Source organism: Rutidosis leptorrhynchoides, chromosome 5, assembly GCF_046630445.1.
Source record: "Rutidosis leptorrhynchoides isolate AG116_Rl617_1_P2 chromosome 5, CSIRO_AGI_Rlap_v1, whole genome shotgun sequence".
Lineage (NCBI taxonomy): Eukaryota > Viridiplantae > Streptophyta > Magnoliopsida > Asterales > Asteraceae > Rutidosis > Rutidosis leptorrhynchoides.
Genome location: NC_092337.1, coordinates 147,782,063 through 147,794,826, shown reverse-complemented (window position 1 = coordinate 147,794,826; position 12,764 = coordinate 147,782,063).

Below are 12,764 nucleotides of genomic sequence, written 5' to 3'. Positions count from 1 at the left end.
ATAAAATTGATATTTACATGATTAAGTGTTTCCAACATGTTAAGCAATCAAACTTGTTAAGACTTGATTAATTGAAATAGGTTTTATATAGACAATTGACCACCCAAGTTGACTGGTGATTCACGAACGTTAAAACTTGTAAAAACTATATGATGACATATATATGGTTATATATATAGTTAACATGATATTATGATAAGTAAGTATCTCATTAGGTATTTTAACAATGAGTTATATACATAAAAATGAGACTATTGAGTTAAGAAACTCGAAATCAATATATATATATATATATATATATATATATATATATATATATATATATATATATATATATATATATATATATATATATATATATATATATAACGATTATCGTTATAACAACGTATTACTAAATACATATAAATCATATTAAGATATTGATACACTAAGTTAATCATGATAAATGATAAGTAAACATGTAAGACCCTAATCTTTATTGTACAGCAGAGTATATAGAGTACATAAAGTGTGGGAATGATTGTGTAGTTAAACAGAAGTTAGAGAGCAATCTGAGCTTAGTGCGCGCCGCGCACACCAAAGGGAGCGCGCCGCGCACTCCCTACTGTAGCCGGGTTTTTGCTGTTTTAATGAGATATTTTGAGGGCAATTGTGTAATTTCACTTTGGGGCCGAATTTAATATCCTAGATCAGTTTTGGGGAGCTCATTTACTACTCCCACAACAACCTCATCTTCTCCAATTAAACACTAGAGAGAGAGAGTGCAATCCTTGAGAGAGAAAGCTCCATTAAAGGGTGAAAGAGGTTGAATCGGGTCTTGGTGCAAGTTTTAAAGTCGTTCATCTAGTTGATAGCTACGTGGTGATTGTGTTGGTAAGTTATAAAACCCAATTTCTTACTTCAATTGCTTTAAGGGTTAGGTTTTGGGCTAGTGATGAACCAAAGACCCATTTTGTTAGTATTTTGGGGATTTTGGGTGAATATGGGTTATGAAGGCTCATTGATGACTAACCTAGGGTTTGAATGTGTTAATTGGACTTTTGAGTCTTAAATTTAGTTAGTTAGTGCTAGAACACTTTAATAATATGTAAATGGGTGTTATTGGGTATGGATGACCCAAATGGGTGTGTTGACCTTGAAATGGGTCAAATGAGTCTTTAATGACCTAAGTGGCCTAGCAATTATGAAAACGAGTTAGCCTTGTGACCTAAATGTGTTTTAAACCCATCTTGACGAATGATTAGGGTTTTGGTGGGTGTTGACCCAAATTAGGGTTAAGGGTGCAAATGGGTTGAAATTGCACCTTGGGTCAAAATGGCTTAGAATGGTGAAAGGGTTTGGTTGACCGACTTGAGTTTGTGTTTAATGAGGTGTATAATATGATAGGTACGTTACTTTGAGGTCTTGCAAGCTCGGGTATCTTTTCACAAGACTTTGAGGTGAGTGGAATAATTATATGCGTATGTATATAATGTATCTATTTGTTGTAGCATGAAATGTGTAGTGTCGAGGTGCTAAGACACCATGTTTCACGTGAAGAGTGTAGCATCGAGGTGTTAAGATGCCACTCGGGTGTAGCATCGAGGTGTTAAGATGCCACCTAGGAGTGTAGTGTCGAGGTGTTAAGACACCACTCCGTAAATTAATGAGTGATGCATCGAGGTGTTAAGATGCCACTCGGGGTGATGTGCCGAGGTGTTAAGGTGCCACCCTAGGGGTTAGTGGTGCGAGGTGTTAAGTGCCCTAACGGATGTTGTGAACACCGATGGCATTTTCGCGAGCGCCGTTCCCTTGTACTATTGGTTAACCATGGTTATTTGTGTTGTAAGCATATTATATTATTCGAGTTATATTCATATGCGGTTGTTATGCTAGCTTGTGGTATTGGAGATTTATAGCTTGCTATTGTGACGATAAGCTAAATGTGTATGCTAGCGTGTTTGCGGTTTGGTGTGTAAGTGTATGCAAGTAGGTATAATTATATATGTATTCGTATAATTATTGCATTCACTAAGCTTTGCTTACCCTCTCGTTGTTTATCTTTTTATAGGCTCCGGCGTCGACAAAGGTAAGGGCCTTCGATTGGATTAGAGATCCCGCTTGTTGTTTAGGGGACGCTTTTGGGATGTGATAGCTTTTGGAGTATTACCAAGATATGGGTAGTTTAACCCCAAACACCATGCTCATAGTGTCGTTTGGAATTTAAACTAGTGTCGTCGAAACTCGGACTTTCGTATGAAACTCGTAAAACGGCCGATGTGGGCCCCATTTTGTAAAACTCATTTTATGTTTGAATCGTATGAGTTTTTCATATTAGAACATGTTGTGAAAAGCGTTTTGTCTAAATATGTCGGGAAGTGGGAGATCTTTATTCGAAAAATTGAAAATTCGGACAGAACTGAAAATAGGCATGTGCGAGCCGCGCACCCTGAGGTGGTGCGCGTGGCGCACTCCCATGTAAAAAAAAAATTTTATTTTATGCGTGTTCGATTGTATATTGGGTTGGGTTGTTACAAGTGGAATCAGAGCATGGTCTAAGGGTTTTAGGTGACTTGAGATAGGCTCCTAGACTTAGACTTTTTGTGTGTTCGTTATGCGGGACTTGTAGGACTTTGGGTCGGATCGGGATTGGTTTGTGCATAGGTTTATGTAAACTAATCATGCGCTATTTGTTATGTATGTTTAGCGGGCATCGAGCGAGATGGACGTTGTACTAGCAAGTTAATGCGACGTGCTCGCATAACAATGATTAGCTACCATTGTTACGGGCGCAAATCGTGTCGAACAAGTAATGTACGATGATTGTTGAGCAAGATGGGGTAGTGTGGTGTATATGTATATACATACGTGTTATGTCCTTTTGTTTCGCCGCTTAACCTACTTCGTTTTATAGAATGAAGACGAAAAACGAACCCGATCATGATAACGGAAGTACAAGTGAAGACGCCGAGTTTTCGGCCAAGGTTGAGGCCATCTTTAAAAAGTTAAAAGCGGATTTTCTTACGGACGTCCGAAAAGTCTTCCAAGATTCGGTCGATGGGCAAGTGACCGATTTGATAAATGAACGAATGAAGGCTACTATCGAAGAGGCCCTTGATGCTAGGAACATTTATCCTCGCGGTGAAGGAGGTGAGGGAAGGCGGGACTTCCATTATAAGAATTTCAAGGACACTCAACCCCCGATGTTTAATGGGGTGCGAGATCCTTTGAAGAGTACATGTTGGGTCTCCGATATCGAGGGAGCTTTCCGTACCGCGGAATGCCCTCCTGAGAAGAAAACAAGGTTTGGTTCAAGCATGTTGTGGGAGGAAGCTAAGTTGTGGTGGGACGATAAGATCAACTTATATGGCGAAGAACAATATATGGGCTTGACTTGGGAAGAGTTCAAGAAAGAATTTTTCAAAGAATACCGAACTTCTTCCGACCTCGATAGAATCCGGGACGAGTTGCACCATTTGCAACAAGGTTTCATGGATTTGGTTACCCTCAAGTCCACATTCTTGGCAAAGACTCGTTTTTGCCCGGAATATGTTGGTGATGATCATAAGCTCATGAAGGATTTCTACCGTACTTTAAATGATGAGTACAAGGGGAAGATTAGTCTGGGTATGGCTAAGTCTTTTGATGAATTGTTCGAGTTGGCTCGGGGTTTTGAGCCGGAGGTTCCAAGAAAGAGTGATTTCATGTTTTCCAAAAGAAAGTTTGAAGGTTTTGTTGGGATTTAACAAGTTCATAAGTCTTAAAACCTTTTAAGAATCATTATAATCGGAAGCGTGTAATTTACCAATTTAAACTTGTTATCTTTAAACCAATTAAAGCTAAATCCCTTCTTGGATCAAGTTGTGAATATTATGCTTACTAATTAACAAGAAGAGATAGAGTTTTATACCTCCTTAAACTAAGTTTAAGGGCTGAAAATTGCTTGAATGATGATGAGAAAGATGATGAAACAAAGTACCAACACACCCTTGTATTGGCTAGACTTTAATCACCTTGAATCCTAGCTTCAAACCCTCTTTCTTCTCTTTGTAAAAACCGACCAGCAGCACCTCTGAAAAGTGCAGAAACTAATGAAGGAGATGATGAGAATGTAGCTTCTAACTTGAAGCCTCAAGTGTGTAATACCCCAAGCTATAACTCCAACACACTTGCCTTTAGTTAGGATTTGTTTTTACACTTGAATTAAGCTTGTAAACTAAATTAAGAACCCACTTTTGAGTCACTTAGACCCACGGCCAGCAGCTCAGCAGAATCTTTCTGTGCAGTTTTTTTCAAGCCTTTCTTATCTCTCTTTCACTTGTATTCAAGTGGTCAAGCCTAGGTACAAGTATATAGCATGCACCTATGAAGTTGTGTATGTGTTGGAAGTTCCAAAATGAGCATGGGTTGTCTCCTAGGAGTCCCAAAACTGCCCACACTCTTAATATTTTATAACAAGATTTAATTTTATAAAACTTGTATAAAATACACATGTATTTTTAACTTGTAATAATTTTATAAACCATTTTATAAAACATAACACAACATAATTATTTAAACCTATAAATAATTAAATCCACATCATATATAAATTATCCAAATAATTTATCTCAAGTGATTATAATTTAGAAAACCGATTTTCTAAAGTTCAAGTGTCGCGTATTCATTTAACAATCCAACCGTTAAAATAAATACATATAAAGTGTTGGTAAGCTTGTTATTGGGTATGACCCGACTTGGATCGTAACATAGTGGCCACGTTAATTTAATATGTCTCTCGGGCATACGAAATACCTTCAATCTCCCACTTGCAAGAGAAACATAAGAAATTAATGCAAGTGATGGATACCACCTAACTACCGTCCATCACCCCCAATATGTTATGACTTTGTGCCATTCAATAACATCATCCTTTTCGAGTTCCCGTCTCGAACATGAATAGGTGAATCTTTCATTATTTCCTTTCGTTCAAGATGTCATGTTAAATCCAAGAGATACAGAGTGATCACTCTCTTATAGATTTAACTTTATCAGGCCTTAGACATCTGACTCTCAACGAATAAGAGGGACAAATTCCATCTTGACTACATACGTCCAAGATATACACTTTACATTATACCTGAGTTCTCCCTTATGTACTACCATATTTCAGAATAGCGAAGGAAAGAATCAAGGCACAATATTTGGTGAATATCCGAACCCAATATGTATCTCAGGTCAGAGGATACAATGATATTCTCCTTTACTCAAGATTACATGTGATCAACCACAAAGGCTCTATACAGTAATTCTTGAGAGCGGGTCTTCCAATATTTGTATCCCACAAATATCTATGAACCTTGGTTGCAACCTTGCCCCACATTCAACCTGAATGTATACCAATCCGAGTTCATAATAGTCTAAACCTCACACTTGTTCCCACAAATGTGATCGACTATGGAATTTAGAATAATAGTTTATTCATGGATAAAATATGCAAAATTGGAACATGACTCATAATTAAATTAATACCATAATTATATTAATGAGTTTGAACTAATTCGTTCCGTTACAATACATAAAATAGATCATTTCCAATCACTAGAATATCGAAGCCCCAATGCACAAACATGTCCCTCATGTTTTGGCCCATGTAAAAGCTTCGTGAGTGGATCCGCAACATTTTGATCTGTGTGAACTTTGTGAATACATATCTTTCCCTTTTCAACCTCATCCCTGATGTAGTTGAATCTCCGCTCAATGTGACGAGTCTTTTGATGAGCACGAGGTTCCTTGATTTGAGCAATCGCACCCTCGTTGTCACAAAAGATCTCAAGAGGGTCCTGAATGGAAGGGACCACTCCTAAGTCGTCTATGAATTTCTTCATCCATGCAGCTTCCTGAGCTGCCAGTGAGGCGGCAATATACTCTGACTCTGTAGTGGATAACGCAACAACCTCCTGTTTCGAACTCTTCCAAGAGACCGCACCACCATTTAACATGAAGACATAACCGGATTGTGATCGAGAGTCATCTCGATCAGTTTGGAAACTCGCGTCCACGTAACCTTTTACAGCGAGTTCCTCCTCACCAGACCCATATATTAGAAACATATCCTTAGTCCTCCTAAGGTATTTCAATATACTTTTAACAGCAATCCAATGACTGTTTCCTGGGTTATTCTGGTATCTACTTGTCAAGCTTAGAGCGCATGACACATCCGGTCTAGTACATATCATTGCATACATGATAGACCCAATATCAGATGCGTATGGGACTTTCTTCATTCTCTCTTGTTCATCTTTCGTGGTAGGACACTGAGATGAACTGAGAACGGTTCCTCTTTGAATAGGTACCAAACCTTTCTTAGAGTTTTCCATCTTGAACCTTTTCAAGATTTTGTCAATGTATGTACTTTGACTTAAACCTATCAATCTCTTGGATCTATTCCTATAGATCCCAATCCCCAATATGTATTGTGCTTCTCCAAGATCCTTAATGGAGAAGCAACCTTTTAGCCAAGTTTTGACCTCTTGCATTGTGGTTATATCATTCCCAAACAATAATATATCATCCACATATAGCACAAGGAACATTATAGAGCTCCCACTAGCCTTCTTGTATACACAAGCTTCATCACCATTTTTAATGAAGCCAAATTTCTTTGCCTCTTCATTAAAACGATGATTCCATATTCTAGATGCTTGTTTCAATCCGTAGATTGATTTCTTTAACTTGCATACCTTTTTAGGATTTTTCGGATCAACAAAACCTTCGGGCTGTACCATATAAACATCTTCCTCAAGATATCCATTTAGGAAAGCGGTTTTGACATCCATTTGCCATATTTCATAGTCATAGTGAGCAGCAATGGCAAATAATATCCTAATAGAATTTAGCATTGCCACTGGCGAGAAAGTTTCATCATAATCAATCCCTTGAGTTTGAGTGAAACCTTTTGCTACAAGTCTAGCTTTGTATGTATCCAAGTTTCCATGTATGTCGGTTTTCATTTTGAAAAGCCATTTACAATCAACTAGCCTAGAGCCAGGAGGTTGCGTAACAAGTTCCCAAACTTGGTTGTCATACATGGATTGCATCTCAGATTTCATGGCTTCCTGCCATTTATCTTTATCAATCCTTGATAAAGCATCTTGGTAGTTTGTTGGTTCATCCAAATCAACCGTATAGCAACCATCTATGAGAAAACCATATCTCTCAGGAGGATTGCTAATCCTACCAGATCTACGAATGTCTTGTGTATTTTGATCATCCATTTGATCACTATCAACATTTTCATGTTGAGTGCTAGTGTCAACCAATTGTGTATCATCTATTTGATCTTGAACCTCTTCAAGATCTATCTTCCTTTCACTATTTCCTTCCATTAGGAACTTAGTTTCAAGGAATTCCGCCTTCCGAGCAACAAATACATTTTGTTCAGATGGATCATAGAAATAGTATCCCATATCATCCTTGGGATATCCTATGAAGATACACTTCGTGGATCGAGCATTCAACTTATTAGGGACGTAACGCTTAGGATAAGCTTCACATCCCCATATCTTTAAGTATGATAGAGAAGGAGGTTTTCCAAACCACATCTCGTGAGGAGTTCGTTCCACTTTCTTGGTTGGGGCCATATTTAAAATACGAGCCGCGGAGCTTAGACAATAACCCCAAAATGATAGAGGTAACGAGCTTCTTGCCATCATAGATCGAACCATATCCATTAGGGTTCGGTTCCTCCTTTCGGAAACTCCATTAAGTTGGGGTGTTCCGGGTGGAGTAAGTTGTGAGATAATCCCACAACTCCTAAGATGATCTTGGAAAGCATCGCTTAGGCATTCACCTCCTCTGTCGGTACGAAGTACCTTAATTGTCTTATTGAGTTGATTTTGTACTTCGTTTTGATATTCTTTGAATGCTTCAAACATTTCGTCCTTGTGTCTTAATAAGTAGACATATCCGAAACGACTAAAGTCATCAATGAAAGTAATGAAGTATCTTTCACCATTCCTAGTCATGGGCTTAAAGGGTCCACATACATCCGAATGTATTAATCCCAATAAGTCTTTAGCCCTTTCATAGGTCCCTTTGAAAGGCGCTTTAGTCATTTTGCCTTGTAAACAAGATTCACATACATCAAACGAGTCCATTTCATTTGATTTCAAAAGTCCATTCCTTTGAAGTGTATGCATACGATTCTTGTTTATGTGACCAAGGTGACAATGCCATAAGTAGGAATCACTCAAATCCCTTTTGAGTTTCTTGGTGCTAGTATGGTACATTGAGCTACTAGATGATGCATCATCATGAACCAATTCATAAATTCCATTTGAAGGCGAAGCCTTGAAATAGAATACATTATCTAAATAAACATGGATATCATCATTAACAAAATTAAGATTAAAACCACATTGTTTTAAGCGAGAAATAGAAATAATGTTTCTACACAAATCCGGAGCATACAAAACATTTTCTAAAATAATTTCCAATCCGCTTGGAAGCTTCAAAACAAAATCTCCTTGAGCTTTAACATGCACCTTTGCACCATTGCCCATATAGAGACTTGATGTTCCCGCCATATGATCACTTCTTTTGAACCCCTGCAAAGAATTGCAAATATGAGTTCCACATCCTGTGTCTAATACCCATGTATTAGAAGAAGTAATATTAAGCTCAACATATACCATATATATGTTACCTGAGGTTTGCCCTGCATCCCTCTTGTCCTTCAACTCCTTAAGATAGACCGGGCAATTTCGCTTCCAGTGACCCATTTCACCGCAACCGAAACACGGGTCTTCTTTGGGGTTTGCCTTCTCAGCTACCTTTTGCTTCTTAGCCTTGTTGATGGTTGGGGTAACCATCTTCCCCTTCCCTTTGCCTTGATAGGCGGGTCCTTTTCTCTTAGCCACCTTTGGCTTAGAGGTCTTACCTTTGGATCCACCTTGATCGATTGCTAACACGGGTAAAGCCCTTTTACCCGTGCTAGTTTCCGCCGTTCTAAGCATACCGTGAAGCTCACCTATGCTTTTATCCATCCCATTCATATTGTAATTAATTACAAATTGATCAAACCTTTTTGATAGGGAGTTAAGGATAAGATCGGTGGCTAACTCATTTGATATGTTTAGGTTAAGACGGTTAGCACGATCAATAAGGCTTTTCATCTTAAGCACATAAGATGAAACCGATTGGGTATCGTCCATACGACAAGCATGTAGCGCCCGAACGGTCTCGAAACGCTCGACACGCGCTTGTTGAAGGAACATCTCCTTCAATTGCGTTATCATGTCGTATGCACTATGATGCTCGAAATCCTTTTGGAGTTCAGGAATCATAGTCCCAAGCATTAGGCATGAGACTTGAAGGGAGTCGCGGCAATACTTATCGTAAAAGGCCATTGCCTCCTCATCATCCTCATCCGGTTGATCGGGAATGGGGTCCTCAAGTACATACGCTTTATCCTCTTGTTTGAGGACAATCCGAAGATTGCAGAACCAATCCATAAAGTTGGTATGGTTGAGTTTGTCTTTCTCTAAGAGAGACCTTAATGATAGGTTGTTTAGGTTAAGTGGTGCGTTTGGTATGTTGTTGTTGTTATTGGCGGCCATCTACAAAATTTAACAAAGTTCGTTTAAGTATCGATTTTAATTTAACATTCAATACCCTTTAAATCAAATTGAACTATTAAATTCTAGAATCCAACGGTAAACCAAATTTCGGTTAGGTGACCTTTATCCCGCAATTTGATTTAGCTAGGTAGTCAATAAATGACAATTGCAATCCATTTGCAACTTCTAGAGTATGGGATCATGCAATCCTTTTGCATGGCATATTTATCCCATCAACGCCTATTTGTTCCTCATGCTTCGGTGACCCTAAGTTCATGATTCCCAAATCAAGTCGTCCTACTTGTATAGACTTGTAAATTCAGCATACATGTGGTTAGGTGACCTTTATCCCACAAGCATGCGAAATTTACCTTAATCATATTAGTTTGCTCATAACGGTTAGGTGACCTTTATCCCATTATGAGTTCCCTAGTACTTTTAAGTGTCACACAATAGGATGGCGTTTAACTTGTTTGCCTTGTAATAAGGGATTTTAAGTTTTCATTAATTCTAGTTTGAGAAAACTATTATGTCATACACCAACATGCATTTAGTGTATGGTACTTATGAAAAACCAATTTCATGTCTTGTAATATGCCAATTACTTGATATAAACCATTTTATATATATGTGATCCTTTTCTTGTTCTTAATAACCATTTATTAAGGTCTTTAGATGCTTTTAATTTAACCAATTAAATTGTCGTTTTGCATGTACTTAGTACGTCTAATTTAACCAATTAAATTGTCGTTTTGCATGTACTTAGTACGTCTAATTTAACCAATTAAATTGTCGTTTTGTTTGATGTTATCTTGTGATTAATTGTATCAACCAAACATACAAAACAATAATGATACAAACAACCACACATGCAAAATAAGTGTGTTCACAATCTAGCCATTTTGGTGGACATTTGTTTAGCCGAAAACAAATGTCACCGGGTTAAGGGGTAATAATATAAAGTAGGAGATAACAATCTCCCACTTAACCTTGCATCCATATGCTCCTTGTGTTCTTCAAGTCTTCATCATCTTGTATCTTCATTTTTACAAAATATGTATCCTAATACATTTTATCTAGAAAATGAAAATACAACCTAACCTATTTTACATACCAAATATAAAATAAATTACATAGCCTTATGAATGAATTATTACATGCCAAATGAATAATATTACAAGCCATATGAATGAATGATATTTCAAACCATATGAATCATACAATTCATTCAAACATTCAACCAAACACAAGGTTAAGGCATAGATTGTGAACTTCAACATGCAACCAAGTATGACCAAATTAGAGAGTCCAAAACCCACTTTTGAAGCCCTCTTGAATTCGGCCATTTCCTAATACCCACCCAAATCCAACAATTTTTGCATTCTTCTTTCATGCATGTACTTAGAATGCAAAGTTGATGGGTTTTAAAACAACAATTCGAAGCATATTTCAACAACTTCGGCTCTAGATACCATTGTTGGGATTTAACAAGTTCATAAGTCTTAAAACCTTTTAAGAATCATTATAATCGGAAGCGTGTAATTTACCAATTTAAACTTGTTATCTTTAAACCAATTAAAGCTAAATCCCTTCTTGGATCAAGTTGTGAATATTATGCTTACTAATTAACAAGAAGAGATAGAGTTTTATACCTCCTTAAACTAAGTTTAAGGGCTGAAAATTGCTTGAATGATGATGAGAAAGATGATGAAACAAAGTACCAACACACCCTTGTATTGGCTAGACTTTAATCACCTTGAATCCTAGCTTCAAACCCTCTTTCTTCTCTTTGTAAAAACCGACCAGCAGCACCTCTGAAAAGTGCAGAAACTAATGAAGGAGATGATGAGAATGTAGCTTCTAACTTGAAGCCTCAAGTGTGTAATACCCCAAGCTATAACTCCAACACACTTGCCTTTAGTTAGGATTTGTTTTTACACTTGAATTAAGCATGTAAACTAAATTAAGAACCCTCTTTTGAGTCACTTAGACCCACGGCCAGCAGCTCAGCAGAATCTTTCTGTGCAGTTTTTTTCAAGCCTTTCTTATCTCTCTTTCACTTGTATTCAAGTGGTCAAGCCTAGGTACAAGTATATAGCATGCACCTATGAAGTTGTGTATGTGTTGGAAGTTCCAAAATGAGCATGGGTTGTCTCCTAGGAGTCCCAAAACTGCCCACACTCTTAATATTTTATAACAAGATTTAATTTTATAAAACTTGTATAAAATACACATGTATTTTTAACTTGTAATAATTTTATAAACCATTTTATAAAACATAACACAACATAATTATTTAAACCTATAAATAATTAAATCCACATCATATATAAATTATCCAAATAATTTATCTCAAGTGATTATAATTTAGAAAACCGATTTTCTAAAGTTCAAGTGTCGCGTATTCATTTAACAATCCAACCGTTAAAATAAATACATATAAAGTGTTGGTAAGCTTGTTATTGGGTATGACCCGACTTGGATCGTAACATAGTGGCCACGTTAATTTAATATGTCTCTCGGGCATACGAAATACCTTCAGGTTTTAGTTACTCTAACGCCTCAAGCAAGAAGAGCAAGAGCAAGAGGGGGGCCGAAAGTGTCAATAGTGCAAAGAAGGGCACTACCGGTGGGTTTTCTTATACGTGCTACAATTGTGGGCAACCGGGTCATATGGCTCGTGAGTGTCCGAAACCATCTTCTGGAAACAAAGTCACTTGTTTTAATTGCGGCAAAGAAGGGCATAAGAAGCCGGAGTGTCCCGACTTGCGAAACGACAATGTGAAGCGGTTAGAGAAGGCGACGGGTATGGCTAGGGGTCGCAACTACTTGATGACTAATGATGAAGCCAAACAATCGAACGAAGTTGTCTCAGGTACTTTCATGGTTAATTCTAATCCGGCGAGGATTCTTTTCGATAGCGGTGCAAATTTGTCGTTTGTGTCTCCTAAATTTGTGCCTAAACTTAATAGACCGTTAGCTAAGTTAAGTCGTCCGATAGAAGTCGAAATAGCGAACGACAAGACGGTGCTAGTGGTTGATGTGTGTGAAAATTGTGATGTTGTTTTTGGTGCCGAAACCTTTAAAATTGATCTTATTCCAATGACCTTGGGCGACTTTGATATTGTCGTTGGTATGGATTGGCTCGATCGTTATAGAGCCGATATTGCATGCCATGATAAG